Source organism: Lepisosteus platostomus, chromosome 15, assembly GCF_059453375.1.
Source record: "Lepisosteus platostomus isolate fLepPlt1 chromosome 15, fLepPlt1.hap1, whole genome shotgun sequence".
NCBI classification, from domain to species: Eukaryota; Metazoa; Chordata; class Actinopteri; order Semionotiformes; family Lepisosteidae; genus Lepisosteus; species Lepisosteus platostomus.
In genome coordinates, this window is record NC_142625.1 from 352,501 (window position 1) to 375,940 (window position 23,440).

The 23,440-nt window shown below is 53.4% G+C and overlaps 3 non-coding genes and 2 pseudogenes across 3 annotated transcripts; all 5 read left to right on the forward strand.

Moving 5' to 3' along the window:
- The first annotated feature begins 4,996 nt into the window (after positions 1-4,996).
- LOC148647328 (U2 spliceosomal RNA) lies at positions 4,997-5,196 on the forward strand. Its single transcript, XR_015927047.1, has one exon. It is a non-coding gene; the product is annotated as a U2 spliceosomal RNA (small nuclear RNA).
- A 6,558-nt stretch (positions 5,197-11,754) lies between these two features.
- LOC148647329 (U2 spliceosomal RNA) lies at positions 11,755-11,958 on the forward strand (annotated as a pseudogene).
- An 865-nt stretch (positions 11,959-12,823) lies between these two features.
- On the forward strand, positions 12,824-13,014 carry LOC148647330 (U2 spliceosomal RNA). The gene has a single exon (XR_015927358.1). It is a non-coding gene; the product is annotated as a U2 spliceosomal RNA (small nuclear RNA).
- Positions 13,015-13,879: 865 nt separating this feature from the next.
- LOC148647331 (U2 spliceosomal RNA) lies at positions 13,880-14,070 on the forward strand. The gene has a single exon (XR_015927359.1). It is a non-coding gene; the product is annotated as a U2 spliceosomal RNA (small nuclear RNA).
- A 6,386-nt stretch (positions 14,071-20,456) lies between these two features.
- On the forward strand, positions 20,457-20,659 carry LOC148647332 (U2 spliceosomal RNA; annotated as a pseudogene).
- Positions 20,660-23,440: the final 2,781 nt, after the last annotated feature.

Sequence of the window (23,440 nt, forward strand, 5' to 3'; positions counted from 1 at the left end):
ATCTTAAAGAAGAAAGAGGATGCGGGAGTATGGATGGTCAGGACACAGTTCGAGAGAAAGATTTTGTTCGATGTGTTGAACATTAAGAAGATCAATATTTTGGGAGTTCAGGATTTTCAGGTGAAGAATATCTATGATGTCACGTTGACTACGAACTACGAATGCCGAAGGGTGTGGGATAGGGCTAACGACTTGAAGGAAACTGACCCTCTTGCGAAATTTATTATTGAACCTCTGTTCGCCCGGGAGTTGAGACCAGTAACTGTGCATATGTATAACCCTCATGTGCCCGAGGTTGATATAGCCATCTTCCTAAGAAGATACCTTGATATCCAAGGGGAGGGGAAGAAAATCTTGGATGAGGAAGATATATGGACTTTTAAGAGACGGTTTATGGCAAGGTTTCGGCCGTGTAAGACCTCCCCTGGGGGGGTGCTACACCCTCCGGCATCCTTTTATATCGGGCCAAATAAGGGGTATCTGAGTTACGCTGGGCAGCCTAAAACCTGTAGGAAGTGTGGCCAGGAAGGACATGTGGTAGCAGACTGCACGGAACAGCTTTGTAGGCGCTGCGGTCAGGTCGGGCACTCGGCAGTGTCTTGCCGTGAGGCCAGGGTGTGCAACCTGTGCGGTGAACAAGGCCACATGTATAGGGCTTGCCCGCAGAAAATTAAGACCTTTGCGTCCGTAGTTGCAGACAGGGGAGAGGAACAAGCCGGACCATCAGTGAGAACAAGGAGGAACGATGAAGAGGGCACTCACCTGAATGAAGATCTCGCCCTCCAGGAGGTTGACACTGATGCTCTGGCTCAGGTTTCGGACCCAGAGCCCCAGGCGTCCAGATCGGGTATGCAGGACCTCCTCGCTGGATTACCGGAGATGGGAGCGAATGAGGAACCCGGGGAGAAGGAACCCTCAGAATCTGGCTGGATGAAACCAAAAAGGAGGGGAAAAAAGTCAAAGAAGAGGGAGAGAACCGCCTCGGACGAGGACAACACAGGGGTGGTAGAGAAGAAGTACAAAGAGATCGACATTCCGTCGGAGGAAGAGGCTGGCATGGAAGAGGAAGACTACTCTGATTCAGAGGTACAGCCTCAAAAGGAGGGAGACTATAATCCAGACGAGAGCCGGGAAATGGAGGAAGACCCCAGCATTGAGGGAGAGGTAGTGGGGAGTCCTGCGGAAGAGGAGGACAACGACTCTCCAAAAGACCCAGGCCCGGTAGATGAAGGGGAAGAGGAGGAGAGAGAACCCCCCCAACCTACATCTGAAGCAGGGGGGTCAGTAACCGCCCACGTTTCTGTCGCACGCCCCCAGGTCGTAATGCCCGGGGACGTGGCGATTGGCTCCGAACTTTGTCTACAGCCTGAGAGATCCTCCGATTCGGACTCGGACGCCTCACTGCCCCTCAGCGGTGTAACGGCTCAGGAAGAATCTCCCCCGTCCTTTTCCCCCGTTACATCTCTCAGCGACGCTATGTCGCCAAATGTAGACGGTATGGAAGATGCCCTGCATGGCCTTCTGGGTTCACTGTATTGAAGGCTACTTTCATGAGCGAGAGAGATGGGAACCTCCCCCCCTCCCGAGGCAGAGTGCATTCTCTGCTCCATTAACACCAGGGGTCTTAAAGATAAGATCAAACGTAACGGCGTCTTTGAATTCCTGGCTGAAAGGCGGTTTTCTTTTTGTTTCCTACAAGAAGTCCACCTCGGATCAGAGAGAGACGTGTCCGAATTCAGGAAGGACTGGCGTACTGGGGACTCTTGGTGGAGTGTGGGGGGTGTGCATTCCTCGGGGGTGGGGATCCTTTGCGGGACTCCTAATTTCTCTCCAAGCGAGGTTGTCTCTGTAATTCCAGGGAGGCTGTTGGTAGTGGATGGTGTGTGGGAGTGTATGCGTGTGCGTGTGATTGGAGTGTATGCACCAGCGGATAGGCGCCTTCAGGGGGCCTTCCTGAGAGAGTTAGAGCCCCTCCTCTATACAAATAGAGTGGTACTGATGGGTGGAGATTTTAACATCGATCTCGGTGATGTGAGTGGTTCGGGAGTGAGTGGTCTGCGTGAGATTGCACAACGTTTCAAACTGCATGACTGTTTTGGTGATTTTGGCCCGGCCTCCAAGGCTTATACCTGGAGTAATGGGCGAGGGATATTCCGAAGGCTAGATTATGTATTCACCACCCTAAAAGGGGTGACTCGGGCCAGGCAGGTGGTTCCAGTATGGTTCTCTGACCACCTCTTACTGTCGGCAACTGTGACCTCTGATGGTTTCCGGACAAGACCACAGCACTGGAAGCTGAACACGCAGGTCCTGTCCGAGGAGAAATATCTTACTCGGATAGTTGACCTGCTGTGCGGCTTCCAGAGGAAACGGTGGAGGTTTCCTACGGCGGTCCTCTGGTGGGAGGCCTGTAAAAAGGCCATCGCCAAGGCCTCCGTGAGTTACTGTAGGCACAGGAGATCTGTGGGTAAGGCGGCGCTAGCTAATTTACAAAAAGAGCTAGAAGGCCTATATGTGGCGTTTAATGAGGGTGGTTCCTTCGACGCAGCAAAAGCCACAGAAATCCGGCACGCTTTGAGCGAGACCTGGTCCTCGCGAGCTAGAGAGTTCCTGTTCAGGCTCAAGGGTGAGCTTTTGGAAAGCCATGAGAAGTGCTCGTCCCACTTCTTCGGCGCGGTCCGCGCGCGGCAGGCAAGGACCAGCTTCGAGGCGCTACGGAAGGTGGATGGCTCAGTAACACAGGATGGGCTTGAAATGGAGGAGTGCGCCTCGGAGTTTTACAGGTCCTTGTTTGCGGAAAAACCCGTGGACGCGGGCCGTTGGGAGAAGTGGTTGACGGGCATAGACGGGCGAACTGAGGTTCCTCTGGGCTTGGACGGGGATCTAACGGCCGCGGAGGTGAAGGAAGCCATGGCCGGCCTGCGTCGGGGAACCGCCCCCGGCGTCGACGGCCTGCCCATAGATTTCTATGTTGCCTTTTGGGACACGCTTCAGCCCATGCTCATGGAGGTCTTCCGGGAAATACTGCAAGTCGGGGAGATGGGAACAACAATGAAGGTAGGAGTCTTGTCTCTTATCTTCAAAAAGGGTGATAAGGCAGATCTGGAAAACTGGAGGCCGATCCAGTTACTCTGCACCGATTATAAGATCTTGGCAAGAGTACTGGGTAGGAGGCTGAGGAAGGTGATGCCAGATCTGGTTAGTAAGCACCAGACTTGCAGTGTAGAGGGCCGGAAAATAGCTTGGAATCTCCATCTCATCAGAGACACGGTTGCCTGGGTAGAAGATCGGAACCTAGAGCTCATGCTGGTCAGTCTCGACCAGAGTAAGGCCTTTGATAGGGTTCACCATGCCTTCCTCTGGGAGGTTCTGGCGCGGCTGGGCTTGAGCCATGCCTTCATCAGGTGGATCAAGACACTTTACAATGGTGTGGTATCACGGGTGTGCATCAACGGGAGGTTGGGAGCGGGAGTGCCGGTCGGTTGTGGGGTGAGGCAGGGTTGTCCCCTGTCTCCCCTCCTTTACGTCCTGTACACCGAGCCCCTCCTCCTAGCAATTCACAAGGATCCCCTGATTGAGGGCGTGGTGGTTCCAGGCAGTGGGGGTGAGCAGGTAAAAGTCGCGGCCTATGCTGACGACATCTCACTGTTCCTTACATCCGAAAGGAGTATGTACCGGGTACTTGAGTTGATGGAGGACCTCTCAGCAGGCACCGGGTCCTGTCTAAACAGGGACAAGTGTGCCATCAAGTACTTTGGCAAGTGGAAGGACAGGAGAGACGAGGTCGCGGGCCTCCCCCTGGAGCCGGGTCCATTAAAGATCTTGGGCATCCGATTTCACTCGGGCGATTCCGCGAGATTGAATTGGGAGGACAAGCTTCGGCGGGTAAACCAGAGGTTGGGTATGTGGCAGGATAGGACACTTTCCTATACAGGGAAGGTCCTAGTAATCAAGGTGGACATCCTGCCATTGCTAGTGCATCTGGCCAGGGTGTTTCCCTTACCTGCCAGCATGAGGAGGGATCTCGTTAGAGCAGTCTTCCGGTTCATCTGGGGTGCGGGTTATGAGTACATCGCCCGAGTGCACATGTGTAGACCGGTAGAGGAAGGGGGGAGGGCCGTTCCAGATTTGCCGGCCAAACTGGATACCCTGTTTGTGTCCGGCCTGTGTATGATCCTCCATGAGGACCCTGACCACCTGTGCGTGTGCTACGTAAAGCTGTGGTTATCTGTCATGATGAGGCACCTTGTGGCTTGGTCCAATAGGACGCCTAAGGCCGAAAGGCTGCCCCCGCACTACAGGCACGCCGTAAAGTGGCTGAAAAAGTACCCTGCAGCCAGGGAGGGGCGGGCGTCCTTAGACCACAAGGCCTTATACAGGACAGTGGTCGCAAAGGCCGGCCCGGCAGTGGTCGGGGTTTCGGAAGAAGGCTGGCGGCAAATTCAGCCTGTTGGTCTTGACAACAGGTTAAAAGACCTCAATTGGCTGGCCAGATGGAATCGTATGCCGGTCCGGGAGACATTGCATAGTCACGGTCTTTCGAGACAAAATCGGTGTCCCCGCCCGGATTGCGCGGAGATCGAAACAGTCATGCATGTTTTCTGGGGGTGCACCTTTTCACAACAGGTATGGAAGAAGAGCGAATGGTTGTTGGAGAGAGTGAGTACGGATTTTAACTTGACTGCACAGATAGTATTGAAAGGGGTTCTGGGACCACGTAAATGGAACTGTGGTTTCCTTTTGTGGCTCATTATCAGTCTAGTTAAATGGTTTTTGTGGATGTCACGTAAAGAATTAGTAGAGCACGGGAAGGGGGATTCACCGGACACAATAGTTTGGAAAATTCAGCACGATATTGGGAGAAGGGTTAAGTGGGATATCTCACGGTGGGGTTTTTCTGCAGCAAAGGAACGATGGAAGGGTCTTTTTTCTTTAGGTTAATTTCTGTGTGTTGTCGGGGGTTGTAGGTAACTGTGTCTTGTATGTATTGTTTTGTATATTTTGTATTTTTGTAATAAAAAAAAAAAAAAAAAAAAAAAAAAATCTGTTCTTATCAGTTTAATATCTGATACGTCCCCCATCGGGGGACCACATATTAAACGGATTTTTGGAACAGGGAGCTGGATCAGGAGCTTGCTCCGTCCTCTCCACGCATCGGCCCGGTATTGCAGCGCCTCCGGGAGCGGTGCACCACCTTCTCTCAGCGGTGAAAAGACAGACGTAGGTAGGTAGCTAGCTAGCTAGCTAGCTAGCGAGCGAGCGAGCGAGCGAGCGAGCAAGCAAGCGGAGTGGACTGGAGCTCCTTCTTCTCGGGTCTCGTCCCTCGTCCCTCGTCCATCTGTGTGTCTCTGTGTTCTGTCTCTCTCTCGCCCTCTCGGTTCCCGTGCTCCCTCTGTGCGCTTTCCCGCGTCTCGACTCTCTGGGCAAGCAGGCCGGCCCCCTTTTCGGCTCCCGTGCGTTTTCCCTCCAAAAAACTTAGGTTTTTCAGCCTTTTCCCAGGGAGGCAGGCGTGGCTTGCTTGCTTGCTTGCTTGCTTGCTTGCTTGTGTGTGTGTCCGTCCCCGTCCCTGCAGGCGGGCCCCTTTCGACAGCTGGGCGTTTTCCCTCCCAAAAACTTAGTATATCCACCTTTTCTTTCTTTTTTTTCGGCAGGCAGGCAGGCAGGCGTGTGTGCGCGCGCGCGCGCGTCCCCGTCCCTCCCTCCCGAGAGAGAGCTGCCCCTTGCCTCTGCCCGCAGGTGCTGGCGCTCGGCTTTCGCTTGCAGCCGGTTGGGCGCAGCTGCTGCCGGTGGGAGGGGCCTAAGCTAAGGAGGCCGGGCGGCTGGCGCCCCCTGCGGCTGCGGTCGTTGTCGGGCCGTTGACAGAAGATCAAAGAGCAGGGCCCCCGCCCGGGACTGGCAGGAAGGCAGGCGGGCAGGCAAGAGAGAGGGGGAGCAGAGTCCCGCGGCAGGCCTCTGGCTGCAGGGAGGCCGGCGGCTGCGCGGGTCCCGGGCTCCAGAGGAGTCGGCCTGCGCCACTGTGCGCCAGCGGAACGCCCGCGCGTCGGTCCGCGCCTTTGTGGGCATCGCTTCTCGGCCTTTTGGCTCAGATCTGAAAGTACGTGGCCTGACCGCGGCTTGACGACTGGGCTGGGGGACGAGATAGCAGCGACGGAGAGGAGAGAGGGGAGCATCGGCGGCGACGGCGGCGGAAGCCTTTTTTTCTGCGACTTACCAGAGGGAGCGGCGGAGCGGAGAGGACGGAGGGATGGAGCCGGCTCCTGATGGTGCTTTTGCTACGGCAGGGAGGACCCTGGCCGGAGAAGAATTTAGAAGACCTGGAAGAGGATCTGAGGAAGAAGGAAGGAGAGTTGATGTGGCAGTTGCAGCTTCGGGGAGCAGTGTGGTGGCAAGGTCAGTAGAGGCCGCTGATAGCAGAGAAGGAAGACCTGGAAAAGGACCGGAGAAGGACGGTGGGAGAAGCTATGCGGCTGCTGCTGCTTCAGCGAGAAGTTCAGCGGGGAGACCATCAGAGGGCGCTGGCAGCAGGGAAGGTCAGTTTCGGCACACAATTCGGTTTGTGCAAAAAGCAGAATTGGGGGAACGGGCCTTGAGAGACAGGGGAATCTTCGGGGACGACATAGTTCGTGGAGTCTTCGGTCTAAGCCCCACGGATGTTTATTGTTTACAGGACTTTTTGGGTAAGAAAACATATGACCTGTTTCTGGTGAATAGAGTGGTCTGCCACAGAGTGTGGGAGATGGTGAAGGCTAAGAGGAATGAGAAGCCTCTGAGTGATTACATTATCGAGCCTTTATTTGTAAGAGAAAACAGGCCCTTAGTTGTTCAGATGTTCAACCCATACGTGCCGGAAGAGGACATAGAGGTGTTCCTGAAACGTTTTGTGGATATAACAGCAAAGGGCGTAAGAATAAATGACAGGAACGGCTATTGGTCGGGGAAGTTCCGATATTTTGTGCGTTTGAGGACCCTCAGTGCCCAAGAGGATGGCTACCTGCATCCTCCTGCAATGTTTTTTATCGGGGCTAATCGGGGTTATGTCAACTACCCGGGACAGCCGCTAACCTGCAGGAGATGTGGAGGAGAAGGACATTTTGCAGCCAACTGCAGGGAAACAGTCTGCAAGCGATGTGGCAGGCCGGGACACCAGGGTGCTGAGTGCAAGGCGGTGAGGACCTGCAACCTGTGCGGGGCGGAAGATCATTTGTATAAGGACTGCCCCTTGAGCCATGATCCGGTAAGTAGGGGAGCGGCAGGGGGCGTGCCTGAGGCTGCTGGGCCTTCCTCGGCCATTTCTGTTTCAGGTGCAGAAGACAGGGAGGAGGAGACCAGGGAGACGGGGGAAATGGAAGAAGGAACGTCTGGGGGATCGACAGATGACGACAGGCAGAAACCGGTGGCAGACCAAGAAGCTGAGGACAGAGGGCCTGCTTTGAGCCCGGAGGTAGACTTGGAGGAGGGTTCCACAGGGGTGGAGGAAATTGCTGCTCGGACTGCTAGAAATTTGGAGACCATGCAGGACATTATGAACACTCTCCAACAGACTATGGGGGAAAAGGAAGGGGGAATGGATTGGTCGGGCGGGACCGCTAAGAGGAAATTGGAAGGGGGGGAGAGCAGCGAGGAGGACTCTACCCCGGAGGTGGTAGCAGAGACAGCCCTTCAGCCTAGTTCTGAGCCTGATAAGCAGGCGGAAGGGGAGTCGGGGCATAGCAAGCGGCCCTGTGGGGCTGTAGTGGTAATGGCCGCGGTGACGGAAGATTTTCTAGAAGAGCAAAAGATAGATGAAGAGGGGCAGATTGATCTGTCCTCTTGCCCCGGTTTGTCTGCATTAGTACAGGAGGGGGTTATTTTTGAGTTGGAGGGTAGAAACCTCATTAAGATCACGTGTAGGGACCTTAACATAGCAACGGATGCACAACGAGCATTGCTAGATATACTTAAGGACAGGGAACATCAAAAGGCAGGGGACATGGCCAAAAGAGACCGCCAAAGACGGTACGATGACTTACGCCGTAGGGTGCGACAGTCGGGGAGCCTCTACAGACTTGACCTCGAGACCTCCAGTGCTTTCCTGAAGCATTCCACTTGGTATCGAGAAGGGGTGAGATACCCCAAGGGTTTTGAGAAAATTAAAGAAATCCTGAGGCAATTTGGCAGTGTCAAGCCTAGTTTTGATCACAGCGGAAGGGAAGTGCTGGGAATGGGTCTCGAGGGAAAGAAGAAGGAGGACGTGGTGCGGTGCGCATACGAGCTCCAGACCTACATCAAAGAGGGAGAAGGTAAAGTCCAGAAATCCTGGGCCTAAATGACCAGCAGCTACTTGACCTTGAATGTGCGAGGGCTACGGGATAAGTCCAAGAGGGTAGCTGTTTTTGCGGCTTTAAAAGACCTAAGGTCTAGTGTGTGTTTTTTGCAGGAGGTCCACCTTAAAGATGGAAAGGATGTGGAGGAACTGACTGCTTTGTGGGACCGTGGTCCCTCAAGGTGGAGTACTGGAGGTGTGCACTCCTCTGGAGTAGGGATCCTTTTCGGGGACCCTCAAACAGAGTGTGGGGAGGTGAGAGTGAGCGTGCCGGGAAGATTGTTGAGTGTCGATGCAAGAATGGATGGGATTGATTTTAGATTTGTGTGTGTGTATGCGCCAGCAGCAATGAGGGAGAGGAGGGATTTTTTAACTCATTTGGGCACATTGTGTGTCACAAATAGAGTAGTGGTGATTGGAGGCGATTTTAATATAGACATTGATAAGGAGAAGGAGGGGGATGCCAGAGTGGTCAGAGACATGTTAAAAATGTATAACCTAAAAGACTGTTACAAAGAGGCTCATCCGCAGCGGGGGGGATACACCTGGAGCAACACCAGAGGTGTAGTTAAAAGGCTGGATTACATTTTTACCTCTAGTTCAGTGGTAGTGGAGACAGTTAAGATCACTCCAGTGTGGTTTTCTGACCACTGTATGGCAGAGGTTCGAGTAGCAAGATCTGGGACTGAATTTGGCAGGGGGGTGTGGAGATTGAACTGCGTCGTTCTGGAGGAGAAGGCGTACTTGAAGATGATGGAGAAACTTTTAGTGCGGTGCTTAAATAACGGAGTGGGAGATAGGTCTCTGCTGGAGATCTGGGAGGAAACCAAAGAAATAATAGGGAAGGCTTCTAGAAAGTACTGTAGGGAAAGGAGGAGGAGGGAAAGGAAAGAGCTTGAAAGCCTAGAGAAGGAGTTGGAAGTGGCTTTTAGGGGTGGAGAGGATGGGACTCCTTCAAGCGAAAACCAGGTAGCTACCTTACTGAAACAAATTAGGAAGCACCACGAGCGAAGGGCGAGGGAGTTCCTGTTTCGGGCGCGTGTGGAGTTTTTAGATCACTATGAGACGTGCTCCAAATATTTTTTTAACAGGATCCGAGGAAGACAAGAGAAAAGGGTTTTTCATTCCATCCTAGCTACCAGCGGGAAGCAGGTAACGGACCGGGAGGGGATGCTCAGAGAAGCGGCTAGGTTTTACGAAGAGCTTTTCGCTGAGAAGGTATGTGAGAGGGAAGCTGCAGAAGAGGTCCTTCAGACCCTGCAAGCAACCCTGACGGAGGAAGAGAGAGAAAACTTGGAAAGGCCCTTTGAGCTGTCAGAGTTAGAGGCAGCAATGAGATCCTTGAAAAAGGGGAAAGTGCCGGGGGTGGATGGGATCCCTGTAGAGTTTTACAGGACCTTCTGGCCGATCTTAGGACCCTTCCTCTTGGAGGTGATGGGGGAGATTTTCAGTAAGAAGAGCATGGGAAAATCAATGAGGGAGGGTATTTTAACGCTGGTCTTTAAAAAAGGAGACCGAACCGAGCTTAAAAATTGGAGACCCTTAACCTTGTTGTGTGTGGACTATAAGATCATGGCTAAATTGCTTGTTCACAGACTTTCGAGTGTGATGGCTACTATAATCGGCAGGGACCAGACATGCGGAGTCAGAGGAAGATCAGGGAGGTGGACGCTGCAATTATTGAGAGACATCATCGCATGGGCGGAGCAAAGGAAGGTACCATTAATGCTTGTCAATTTAGATTTGGAAAAAGCATTTGATAGGGTGTCCCATGATTTTTTGTGGCTGATTTTGGAGAAGATGGGGTTTGGGCCAATCATGATTGACTGGCTAAAGACCTTGTACAGCAAGGTGGGCAGTAGGGCTGTTATAAATGGTTGGCTGGGCAACCTAGTGAGTCAGAAGGCGGGGGTGAGACAGGGCTGCCCTCTCTCCCCTTTGTTGTTTGCAATTTATATGGAGCCTTTTGCGGCGGCCATTCGAGCTGAAAAGGGAATAGATGGTTTGATACTGCCAGGCAGTGGGGGAGAGAGGGTTAAATTGACAATGTATGCAGACGACGTGACCCTTGTAGTGGACTCAACTTTCAGCCTAAAAGCTGCCTTGGAAGTTTTTAAAACCTTTGCGAGGGCATCTGGGGCAGCTCTTAATGCGAGCAAAAGTCTAGTCAAGACTTTCGGCCCCTGGGATGCGACGCAACAATGGTTTGGGGGTTTTAAACTGTGCACAGGACCTTTTAAAGTCCTGGGAGTGGACTTTTTGCGAAGAGGCTCAGGAGGCCACAACTGGGGCTCCAGGATAGAGAAGGCAAGGAGGAAGATGGGGCTGTGGACCAAGCTAAAATTGACCATGGTGGGTAAAATTTTAGTATTAAAAGTAGACATACTGCCTCTTTTCGTCTACTTGGTGTACGTGTACCCCTTGCCGCCGAGGTACAGACGACTTTTGGTCGGCGAAGTCTTCCGGTTTGTATGGGGTGGCAGATACGAGTATGTCAAGCGTGTGGATATGGTCCGGAGGCTGGAGCAGGGGGGTAGGGAAGTTCCAGACTTTCCATTGAAGCTTGATTGTATATATGTTTCCAACTTATGTCTAGCTTTGGGTTCCCCTATAGAACACGCATACCAGTACTTTGTACGCTTCTGGTTTGCACAGTTTATGACAGTTTTGACAACATGGTCTAACTCAGTGCCGCATGGAAACGATCTGCCCTGGTATTATAGACATGCTAAACTGTGGGTGGCAAAGTACTGGGACCGGCAGGACACAACAACAGTGCTGAGCCATAGAAAATTATACCAACAACTGATAGAGACCACTAAATCCCCTCCTGAACAGAGAAAGAAAGCAGACGTGTGGACCAGGATCCAGCCGCGAGGCTTGGATCACAGACTGATTGACCTCAACTGGAAGGTGGCATGGGGTAGGCTACCGGTGAGAGAGGTACTTTATAAGCACAAGCTGACAAAAACCTATACATGTCCGCGAGAAGGATGTAAGGCTACAGAGTCAATAAGACATGTTTTTATCGATTGTGTCTTTGTGCAAAAGGTATGGATGAAATGTCAGCGTTTTTTTGATCTTTTAGACGGATCTTTCAGAGTCACAACATCGGTTGTTTTGTACGGGATTAAAGGGGGGGCTAAGAAGGGCAGCCTTCAGTTTTTGTTATGGCTGTTAATAAGCCTCGTCAAATCGGAGGCGTGGGAGGCGCGGGATGTTTTAATTAAAAAGGGGAAAGAAAGATCAGTGCAAGGGGTTTACCAGAAGGTGCTGAATGACATTAAAGGGCGCATACAGAGGGACGTGCAAAGATGGGGCTATCATGCGGCCCGGGAAAGGTGGAAGGGTTTGGTTTTGCTTTAACGTTTTTCATGAGTATTTGTGTTGGGTTTGATCTTGTGAATAATGTAAATGGACGTTTTTGTTTCTTGTTTTTTCTGTTATGATTGATTTGTTTTCTGTTTTTCTATTTTTGCATTAAAAACAAAAAAAAAAAAAAATCTGTTCTTATCAGTTTAATATCTGATACGTCCCCCATCGGGGGACCACATATTAAACGGATTTTTGGAACAGGGAGCTGGATCAGGAGCTTGCTCCGTCCTCTCCACGCATCGGCCCGGTATTGCAGCGCCTCCGGGAGCGGTGCACCACCTTCTCTCAGCGGTGAAAAGACAGACGTAGGTAGGTAGCTAGCTAGCTAGCTAGCTAGCGAGCGAGCGAGCGAGCGAGCGAGCAAGCAAGCGGAGTGGACTGGAGCTCCTTCTTCTCGGGTCTCGTCCCTCGTCCCTCGTCCATCTGTGTGTCTCTGTGTTCTGTCTCTCTCTCGCCCTCTCGGTTCCCGTGCTCCCTCTGTGCGCTTTCCCGCGTCTCGACTCTCTGGGCAAGCAGGCCGGCCCCCTTTTCGGCTCCCGTGCGTTTTCCCTCCAAAAAACTTAGGTTTTTCAGCCTTTTCCCAGGGAGGCAGGCGTGGCTTGCTTGCTTGCTTGCTTGCTTGCTTGCTTGTGTGTGTGTCCGTCCCCGTCCCTGCAGGCGGGCCCCTTTCGACAGCTGGGCGTTTTCCCTCCCAAAAACTTAGTATATCCACCTTTTCTTTCTTTTTTTTCGGCAGGCAGGCAGGCAGGCGTGTGTGCGCGCGCGCGCGCGTCCCCGTCCCTCCCTCCCGAGAGAGAGCTGCCCCTTGCCTCTGCCCGCAGGTGCTGGCGCTCGGCTTTCGCTTGCAGCCGGTTGGGCGCAGCTGCTGCCGGTGGGAGGGGCCTAAGCTAAGGAGGCCGGGCGGCTGGCGCCCCCTGCGGCTGCGGTCGTTGTCGGGCCGTTGACAGAAGATCAAAGAGCAGGGCCCCCGCCCGGGACTGGCAGGAAGGCAGGCGGGCAGGCAAGAGAGAGGGGGAGCAGAGTCCCGCGGCAGGCCTCTGGCTGCAGGGAGGCCGGCGGCTGCGCGGGTCCCGGGCTCCAGAGGAGTCGGCCTGCGCCACTGTGCGCCAGCGGAACGCCCGCGCGTCGGTCCGCGCCTTTGTGGGCATCGCTTCTCGGCCTTTTGGCTAAGATCAAGTGTAGTATCTGTTCTTATCAGTTTAATATCTGATACGTCCCCCATCGGGGGACCACATATTAAACGGATTTTTGGAACAGGGAGCTGGATCAGGAGCTTGCTCCGTCCTCTCCACGCATCGGCCCGGTATTGCAGCGCCTCCGGGAGCGGTGCACCACCTTCTCTCAGCGGTGAAAAGACAGACGTAGGTAGGTAGCTAGCTAGCTAGCTAGCTAGCGAGCGAGCGAGCGAGCGAGCGAGCAAGCAAGCGGAGTGGACTGGAGCTCCTTCTTCTCGGGTCTCGTCCCTCGTCCCTCGTCCATCTGTGTGTCTCTGTGTTCTGTCTCTCTCTCGCCCTCTCGGTTCCCGTGCTCCCTCTGTGCGCTTTCCCGCGTCTCGACTCTCTGGGCAAGCAGGCCGGCCCCCTTTTCGGCTCCCGTGCGTTTTCCCTCCAAAAAACTTAGGTTTTTCAGCCTTTTCCCAGGGAGGCAGGCGTGGCTTGCTTGCTTGCTTGCTTGCTTGCTTGCTTGTGTGTGTGTCCGTCCCCGTCCCTGCAGGCGGGCCCCTTTCGACAGCTGGGCGTTTTCCCTCCCAAAAACTTAGTATATCCACCTTTTCTTTCTTTTTTTTCGGCAGGCAGGCAGGCAGGCGTGTGTGCGCGCGCGCGCGCGTCCCCGTCCCTCCCTCCCGAGAGAGAGCTGCCCCTTGCCTCTGCCCGCAGGTGCTGGCGCTCGGCTTTCGCTTGCAGCCGGTTGGGCGCAGCTGCTGCCGGTGGGAGGGGCCTAAGCTAAGGAGGCCGGGCGGCTGGCGCCCCCTGCGGCTGCGGTCGTTGTCGGGCCGTTGACAGAAGATCAAAGAGCAGGGCCCCCGCCCGGGACTGGCAGGAAGGCAGGCGGGCAGGCAAGAGAGAGGGGGAGCAGAGTCCCGCGGCAGGCCTCTGGCTGCAGGGAGGCCGGCGGCTGCGCGGGTCCCGGGCTCCAGAGGAGTCGGCCTGCGCCACTGTGCGCCAGCGGAACGCCCGCGCGTCGGTCCGCGCCTTTGTGGGCATCGCTTCTCGGCCTTTTGGCTAAGATCAAGTGTAGTATCTGTTCTTATCAGTTTAATATCTGATACGTCCCCCATCGGGGGACCACATATTAAACGGATTTTTGGAACAGGGAGCTGGATCAGGAGCTTGCTCCGTCCTCTCCACGCATCGGCCCGGTATTGCAGCGCCTCCGGGAGCGGTGCACCACCTTCTCTCAGCGGTGAAAAGACAGACGTAGGTAGGTAGCTAGCTAGCTAGCTAGCTAGCGAGCGAGCGAGCGAGCGAGCGAGCGAGCAAGCAAGCGGAGTGGACTGGAGCTCCTTCTTCTCGGGTCTCGTCCCTCGTCCCTCGTCCATCTGTGTGTCTCTGTGTTCTGTCTCTCTCTCGCCCTCTCGGTTCCCGTGCTCCCTCTGTGCGCTTTCCCGCGTCTCGACTCTCTGGGCAAGCAGGCCGGCCCCCTTTTCGGCTCCCGTGCGTTTTCCCTCCAAAAAACTTAGGTTTTTCAGCCTTTTCCCAGGGAGGCAGGCGTGGCTTGCTTGCTTGCTTGCTTGCTTGCTTGCTTGTGTGTGTGTCCGTCCCCGTCCCTGCAGGCGGGCCCCTTTCGACAGCTGGGCGTTTTCCCTCCCAAAAACTTAGTATATCCACCTTTTCTTTCTTTTTTTTCGGCAGGCAGGCAGGCAGGCGTGTGTGCGCGCGCGCGCGCGTCCCCGTCCCTCCCTCCCGAGAGAGAGCTGCCCCTTGCCTCTGCCCGCAGGTGCTGGCGCTCGGCTTTCGCTTGCAGCCGGTTGGGCGCAGCTGCTGCCGGTGGGAGGGGCCTAAGCTAAGGAGGCCGGGCGGCTGGCGCCCCCTGCGGCTGCGGTCGTTGTCGGGCCGTTGACAGAAGATCAAAGAGCAGGGCCCCCGCCCGGGACTGGCAGGAAGGCAGGCGGGCAGGCAAGAGAGAGGGGGAGCAGAGTCCCGCGGCAGGCCTCTGGCTGCAGGGAGGCCGGCGGCTGCGCGGGTCCCGGGCTCCAGAGGAGTCGGCCTGCGCCACTGTGCGCCAGCGGAACGCCCGCGCGTCGGTCCGCGCCTTTGTGGGCATCGCTTCTCGGCCTTTTGGCCAAGATCCAAAGGTGCGTGGCCTGTCCGCGGCTGGAGGGCTTGTCAGAGGTCGTGAAGGGCGGGGAAGGAGAGTCGGAGGGAAAGCATCTGAACATCGAAGAAGGCATCACCGGTGGAGAGGACGTGCAGACATCTGAGGGAGCGGAGGCGGAAGGAAGAACAGAGCCACCACTGGAATCGCCCTGGGTTGAGCCCAGGGGGTGAAGGTGGGGCTCCCAGATGACGGCGGCGAAGGGTGAGTGGCCTTCGATAATGGCGGCCGGGCGCTCGCTGTCCCGTGAGGGGCAGATGAGGGGCACGGTGCGCTTTGTTTTGAAGAACCATGAGGAGCAGGCTGAATGGATGGTGAGAGGAAGATTTTTGAAAGAAGTTTGTTACAAGGTGCTGGGAATTGAGAAGATGGACATCTTGGCCTTGCAGGATTTTCAAGGTAAATGTATTTTCGACCTTACATTTACAACGGATGTGGAATGTACAAGGGTGTGGTGTAAAGCCCAACTGATGAAGGAGCGGGAGCCTCTTAATCATTTTTATGTGGAGCCCCTCTTTGCTCGTGAATTAAAGATCTTGACGGTACATATTTTTAACCCTAATGTGCCTGAGGCTGACGTGAAAACGTTTTTGAGACGGTTTGTGGATATCCAGGGGGAAGGAAGAAAGGTTATTGATGAGGAGAATGTTTGGACTAGTAAATGGAGATATATGACGAGGTTTCGATCCTGTGATACAGCAGAAGGTGGTGTGATAATCCCTCCAGCCAATTTTTTTATCGGGTCGAACAAAGGGTATTTGAGCTATACGGGTCAGCCCAAGACCTGTCGGAAATGTGGGGAAAAAGACCATTTTGCCATTGATTGTAGGAGCAAGGTTTGCAGGAGGTGCGGCAGGGTGGGGCACATAGCGATGGACTGTGTAAACCCGCTGGTTTGTAACCTGTGCGGAGAGCAGGGGCACACATATAGAATGTGCCCTAGGAAACAGACTAGTTTTGCATCAGTTGTCTCCGAAGGGCCAGAGAGAAGAATGGAACATCCAGGAGCAGGGTGTAAGGATGGGAGGGCAGAGGATACTCACCGGGAGGAAGGGCGGCGCCGTATTGTAGCAGATCCAGGGGAAGGGACATCGGTGATGCAGGGAGGAGAGGAGCCAGGAATCTCTGCGGAGAAAGAGGGAAGAACACTTCAGGAACCTGTGGAGGAGGGTTTGTCTATCGTTGCAGGAGAGGAGGCGCTGGAGGAAGGGACTGCACAAGATCCAGAATGGATAAATATCAACAGAAAGAAAAAGGATAAGAAAAGAGGGAGGGAGGTGATGGAAGAAGATACTCCACTGATGGAGGAAAAGAGACAGAGAGAGGCCCTGACATCTTCAGGAGAGGAAGATGAATCGCAAGTATCTGGCAGTGAGGCGGATAGCTCCGTGAGTATGGGCGAGGAGGGTGTCAGGGTTGAAGAGGAGGCTGGAGGAGAAGAGGTTCAAGCTCCGGAAAAAAGGCAGGAAGATTTCGTGGAAAGGGAGGAAGACGGTGAGGAAGCAGTGAAGAGTACGGCTGAGGATGTGGTTTTTGAGACTGAGGAAGGTCTTGGGACTAACTCTGTACAAAACTTTGAAGAGACCTTTTTAGGTGACTCTTTTGTGGGCCAGGATGGTGAACCACCCCAACCGAGTGGTCCACCGGAGCCGGGAGGGTCTAGTGACACAGACGAGGGGGGGACGTTGCCACTTAGTGGTGTTACTGCGGTAGAGCAAGGCTATAGCCTTCTTCCGGTCTCACCAATGACTCCCATCTCTTTTGGAGATCAGAGTGGAGAGAGTACTGAGGGGAGTCCGAGGTTTAGCGATCTTTATGGAATAGATAGTTGACTTTGAATAATGTTAAAATGGGAATTCACAAGATCATTTCAAGCAATGTACAGGGTTTAAAAGATGGTGTAAAGAGAGTGGCGGTGTTTACTTATTTGGCTGATTTAAAGCCAAGTTTTTGTTTTATTCAGGAGGCGCATTTGAAAGACCCGGAGGATGTGGTAAGATTCTCGCGAGAATGGAAGAAAGGCCCCTCTTGGTGGAGTATTGGAGGAGTGCATTCGTCGGGATTAGGGATATTATGTGGAGATCCGGGGTTTCAGGCGACTGAAGTGGTCTCTGCGGTACCTGGCCGCCTCTTAGTGGTTGACGGGTGCTGGTGGAGGGTTAGGGTAAGAATAATTGGGGTTTATGCCCCTGCAGAAAGGGCCTTGCAGGCCGCTTTCTTAAAAGATCTTGAGCCTTGGTTTTTTACCAACAGAGAGATTGTGGTGGGTGGAGATTTTAATATAGACATAGCAGATGCGCATGGGGGAGGAGCATGTGGCCTGAGAAATCTTCTACAACGGTTTAATCTGGTCGATTGTTTTCAGGAGTGTAGCCGGACGAGTAAAAACTTTACTTGGCAAAACAGTAGGGGTCATCGTCGACGGCTGGACTATGTTTTTATTACACTGAAATGTAAGATCAAGAAAGAACAAGTATTCCCAGTTTGGTTTTCGGATCATATGACTCTCTCGGTAACGCTTGATGTAGAAGGTCCAACTTACCAAGCCAGTTATTGGAAGCTTAATATTTCCATTTTAGAAGAAGTCGGGTATCGTGTTTTAATTTCAGATTTTATTGATAGTATCAAAAGCAAATATTCTGACTTTGCGTCTAAAACCGAGTGGTGGGAGCTGTGTAAAAAGACCATTGCGAGGCTCTCTATGGAATATTGTAAAAAGAGAAGGCTAAGGGAAAAGAGTGTTTTAGTTGCACTACAGAAGGATTTGGAGTCTTTATACGTAGCTTTTAACCGGGGCGGGGTCTTTCGGGCAGAAAAGGCTGCGGAGTTGAAAGCCAGATTAAGGGAGGCCTGGTTAAGGAAAGCTAAGGACTTCCTCTTCCGGTTGCAGGGGGTAGTTTTAGAAAACCAGGAGAGATGTTCAGCCCAGTTTTTTAGTTCTGTAAGAAGTAAGCAAGAAAGAGCACTCTTTACAGAGGTAAGAGATGCAAGTGGGGTGATCACAAGGGATTTGGGGGAAATGGTGGCATGTGGGACAAGATATTATAAAGAGCTTTTTGCAGAGAGTGCAGTCAATCGTGATGATTGGGAGGAATTCCTGGAGGATATCGAGAACATTCCGGACGGGTCTGATCTTGGGGGGGAGGTCACAGAGGCTGAACTTAAAGAAGCGGTGTGGGGCTCAAAAAAAGGTAAAGTCCCGGGGGTAGATGGTTTACCCATTGAGTTTTATTGCACATTTTGGGAGCAGTTGGGTCCCCTGTTACTCGGTGTTTTTAAAGAGATTTTAGCTGGTGGCGGTCTTGGGGCAACCATGAGGACTGGGATCATCACATTAATCTATAAGAAAGGGGAAAAATGTAATCTAGACAATTGGAGACCCATTCAATTATTGTGCTCCGATTATAAGATCTTGGCTAGGGTATTAGGACGCCGGTTACGCCGGGTGATGGGTGCAGTGGTGGGTGTGGATCAGACGTGTGGGGTGGAGGGTAGAAAGATTAGTTGGAACCTGCAACTGATTAGGGATGTGGTGGAATGGGTTGAGGATAGGGGGCTCCCTCTTAGTTTGGTCAATTTAGACCAAAATAAAGCTTTTGATAGAGTCCACCATGGGTTTTTATGGGAGGTTTTAAGGCGTATGGGGTTTGGGGATGTTTTTATTGGTTGGCTACAGGTTTTGTATAGTGGTGTGGGGGCTAGAGTTTGTCTTAATGGTAGTTTGGGGGAGTTTCTGTCTGTTCAGCGGGGAGTGAGACAGGGCTGTCCATTGTCCCCCCTGCTATACGTGCTTTATATTGAACCCTTGCTTAGACGATTTCGACGGGATCCGGTAATTGAAGGAGTGTTGGTGCCGGGGAGTAATGGGCTCCAGGTGAAAGTGGCTGCCTACGCAGATGACATCGCCTTGTTTTTAGTTACAGATCATAGTGTTTTAAGAGTGCTAGAGGTTGTCAAGGTTTTTTCGGCTGGGACAGGGGCTTTTTTAAATCTTAATAAGTGCACTATTAAGTATTTTGGGGTTTGGAAGAATAGGAGGGAGGCAGTCGGGGGTCTCCCAGTCGCTGAAGGGCCTGTCAAAGTTTTGGGAGTCCTGTTTCAATCTGAGAATTCGGCAAGGCTGAACTGGGAGTCTAAACTCCCCAAACTATATCAGAAGTTGGGTATGTGGAGACAGCAGACGCTCTCCCTAGGGGGGAAGGTTTTGGTGTTGAAAGCGGATATCTTGCCGCTTCTTTTATATCTGGCGGAGGTTTTTCCGTTACCGGCTTGTTTCAGAAGAGAGGTGGTAAGGGCTGTCTTTGGCTTTGTCTGGGGCAAGAGGTATGAGTATATCAAAAGGGGAGACATGTACAGAAAGGTGGAGGAGGGAGGGAGGGGAGTACCGGACATCCCTTTGAAGTTGGACTGCATTTTTGTTGCTCGTTCATGCACACTGTTAAATGTGAATGTGTCTCATCCGTGTCGGTTTTTCGCACTTTTGTGGTTATCGCATGCGATGCGCCACTTGGTGGTGTGGTCTAATACAACTCCTAAAGCGGAGAAGTTACCCTGGCATTACAGACACCTTGTGGGGTGGGTAAAGACGCACCCACAGGTCAGGAAGGAGAAAATAGCTTTGGATCACAGGCAAATGTACGAACTGATTAGAAAGGAGGAAAAACAGGCAGTAGTTGGGGTTGCACGGGAAGTATGGGTGAGAACTCAACCTCGGGGATTGGATAACCGATTTAAAGATTTAAATTGGTTTGGTGTGTGGGGAAGGTTACCGGTTAGGGAGATAATGGTTAAGCACAGACTGTCGCGACAGCCTTTGTGTCCTAGGCAGGGGTGCAAGGAAATTGAATCAATAAGGCATGCCTTTTGGGAGTGCGGTTTTGCGAGAGAAGTGTGGGGACAGTGTGCCACTCTGTGTTTTTTAGCCACAAGGGACTTTATTCTGACTTACGCACTTATTATGAAAGGGGTGCCGGGGGTTAGGAAATGGAGTGCTAATTTTTTGCTCTGGTTTGTAGTTAGCTTGACTAAATTCCATATTTGGGCATCCAGGGATGAGGTGGTTAGGCATGCCGTGTATCTCACGAGTGGGGAAGTGGTAGGGAGGATTAAAACAGACATCCGGACGCGAGTCAAAAGAGACATTGTGCGGTGGGGTTTTTCGGCCGCTAAAGAGAGGTGGAAGGGTTTGTGTTGGTTGACCTGACGGAATTCAGGCAAAAGGTCATAGGAAAGAAGGGGATCACCTGTATTTGTCTGTGTGTGAATTATGTGGATAGGATAGGTTTATGTTACGGATGTTAAACATTTTTGGCTGGAATGTAAATACTCGGGTATGGGAGGGGTGGTTTTGAATAAGGGCGGAGATTAGGGAAGTGTGGTGTTATATGGTAAATGATAGTGTTGTGGTATTTGTGTCTTTGGTGTAATGTGTGGTTCATGTGTTGTCAGTGAGTGTTGAGAATTGTTCCCTTTTGTATTCTTGTAATAAAAAAAAAAAAAAAAAAAAAAAAAAAATCTGTTCTTATCAGTTTAATATCTGATACGTCCCCCATCGGGGGACCACATATTAAACGGATTTTTGGAACAGGGAGCTGGATCAGGAGCTTGCTCCGTCCTCTCCACGCATCGGCCCGGTATTGCAGCGCCTCCGGGAGCGGTGCACCACCTTCTCTCAGCGGTGAAAAGACAGACGTAGGTAGGTAGCTAGCTAGCTAGCTAGCGAGCGAGCGAGCGAGCGAGCGAGCGAGCAAGCAAGCGGAGTGGACTGGAGCTCCTTCTTCTCGGGTCTCGTCCCTCGTCCCTCGTCCATCTGTGTGTCTCTGTGTTCTGTCTCTCTCTCGCCCTCTCGGTTCCCGTGCTCCCTCTGTGCGCTTTCCCGCGTCTCGACTCTCTGGGCAAGCAGGCCGGCCCCCTTTTCGGCTCCCGTGCGTTTTCCCTCCAAAAAACTTAGGTTTTTCAGCCTTTTCCCAGGGAGGCAGGCGTGGCTTGCTTGCTTGCTTGCTTGCTTGCTTGCTTGTGTGTGTGTCCGTCCCCGTCCCTGCAGGCGGGCCCCTTTCGACAGCTGGGCGTTTTCCCTCCCAAAAACTTAGTATATCCACCTTTTCTTTCTTTTTTTTCGGCAGGCAGGCAGGCAGGCGTGTGTGCGCGCGCGCGCGCGTCCCCGTCCCTCCCTCCCGAGAGAGAGCTGCCCCTTGCCTCTGCCCGCAGGTGCTGGCGCTCGGCTTTCGCTTGCAGCCGGTTGGGCGCAGCTGCTGCCGGTGGGAGGGGCCTAAGCTAAGGAGGCCGGGCGGCTGGCGCCCCCTGCGGCTGCGGTCGTTGTCGGGCCGTTGACAGAAGATCAAAGAGCAGGGCCCCCGCCCGGGACTGGCAGGAAGGCAGGCGGGCAGGCAAGAGAGAGGGGGAGCAGAGTCCCGCGGCAGGCCTCTGGCTGCAGGGAGGCCGGCGGCTGCGCGGGTCCCGGGCTCCAGAGGAGTCGGCCTGCGCCACTGTGCGCCAGCGGAACGCCCGCGCGTCGGTCCGCGCCTTTGTGGGCATCGCTTCTCGGCCTTTTGGCTCAGATCTGAAAGTACGTGGCCTGACCGCGGCTTGACGACTGGGCTGGGGGACGAGATAGCAGCGACGGAGAGGAGAGAGGGGAGCATCGGCGGCGACGGCGGCGGAAGCCTTTTTTTCTGCGACTTACCAGAGGGAGCGGCGGAGCGGAGAGGACGGAGGGATGGAGCCGGCTCCTGATGGTGCTTTTGCTACGGCAGGGAGGACCCTGGCCGGAGAAGAATTTAGAAGACCTGGAAGAGGATCTGAGGAAGAAGGAAGGAGAGTTGATGTGGCAGTTGCAGCTTCGGGGAGCAGTGTGGTGGCAAGGTCAGTAGAGGCCGCTGATAGCAGAGAAGGAAGACCTGGAAAAGGACCGGAGAAGGACGGTGGGAGAAGCTATGCGGCTGCTGCTGCTTCAGCGAGAAGTTCAGCGGGGAGACCATCAGAGGGCGCTGGCAGCAGGGAAGGTCAGTTTCGGCACACAATTCGGTTTGTGCAAAAAGCAGAATTGGGGGAACGGGCCTTGAGAGACAGGGGAATCTTCGGGGACGACATAGTTCGTGGAGTCTTCGGTCTAAGCCCCACGGATGTTTATTGTTTACAGGACTTTTTGGGTAAGAAAACATATGACCTGTTTCTGGTGAATAGAGTGGTCTGCCACAGAGTGTGGGAGATGGTGAAGGCTAAGAGGAATGAGAAGCCTCTGAGTGATTACATTATCGAGCCTTTATTTGTAAGAGAAAACAGGCCCTTAGTTGTTCAGATGTTCAACCCATACGTGCCGGAAGAGGACATAGAGGTGTTCCTGAAACGTTTTGTGGATATAACAGCAAAGGGCGTAAGAATAAATGACAGGAACGGCTATTGGTCGGGGAAGTTCCGATATTTTGTGCGTTTGAGGACCCTCAGTGCCCAAGAGGATGGCTACCTGCATCCTCCTGCAATGTTTTTTATCGGGGCTAATCGGGGTTATGTCAACTACCCGGGACAGCCGCTAACCTGCAGGAGATGTGGAGGAGAAGGACATTTTGCAGCCAACTGCAGGGAAACAGTCTGCAAGCGATGTGGCAGGCCGGGACACCAGGGTGCTGAGTGCAAGGCGGTGAGGACCTGCAACCTGTGCGGGGCGGAAGATCATTTGTATAAGGACTGCCCCTTGAGCCATGATCCGGTAAGTAGGGGAGCGGCAGGGGGCGTGCCTGAGGCTGCTGGGCCTTCCTCGGCCATTTCTGTTTCAGGTGCAGAAGACAGGGAGGAGGAGACCAGGGAGACGGGGGAAATGGAAGAAGGAACGTCTGGGGGATCGACAGATGACGACAGGCAGAAACCGGTGGCAGACCAAGAAGCTGAGGACAGAGGGCCTGCTTTGAGCCCGGAGGTAGACTTGGAGGAGGGTTCCACAGGGGTGGAGGAAATTGCTGCTCGGACTGCTAGAAATTTGGAGACCATGCAGGACATTATGAACACTCTCCAACAGACTATGGGGGAAAAGGAAGGGGGAATGGATTGGTCGGGCGGGACCGCTAAGAGGAAATTGGAAGGGGGGGAGAGCAGCGAGGAGGACTCTACCCCGGAGGTGGTAGCAGAGACAGCCCTTCAGCCTAGTTCTGAGCCTGATAAGCAGGCGGAAGGGGAGTCGGGGCATAGCAAGCGGCCCTGTGGGGCTGTAGTGGTAATGGCCGCGGTGACGGAAGATTTTCTAGAAGAGCAAAAGATAGATGAAGAGGGGCAGATTGATCTGTCCTCTTGCCCCGGTTTGTCTGCATTAGTACAGGAGGGGGTTATTTTTGAGTTGGAGGGTAGAAACCTCATTAAGATCACGTGTAGGGACCTTAACATAGCAACGGATGCACAACGAGCATTGCTAGATATACTTAAGGACAGGGAACATCAAAAGGCAGGGGACATGGCCAA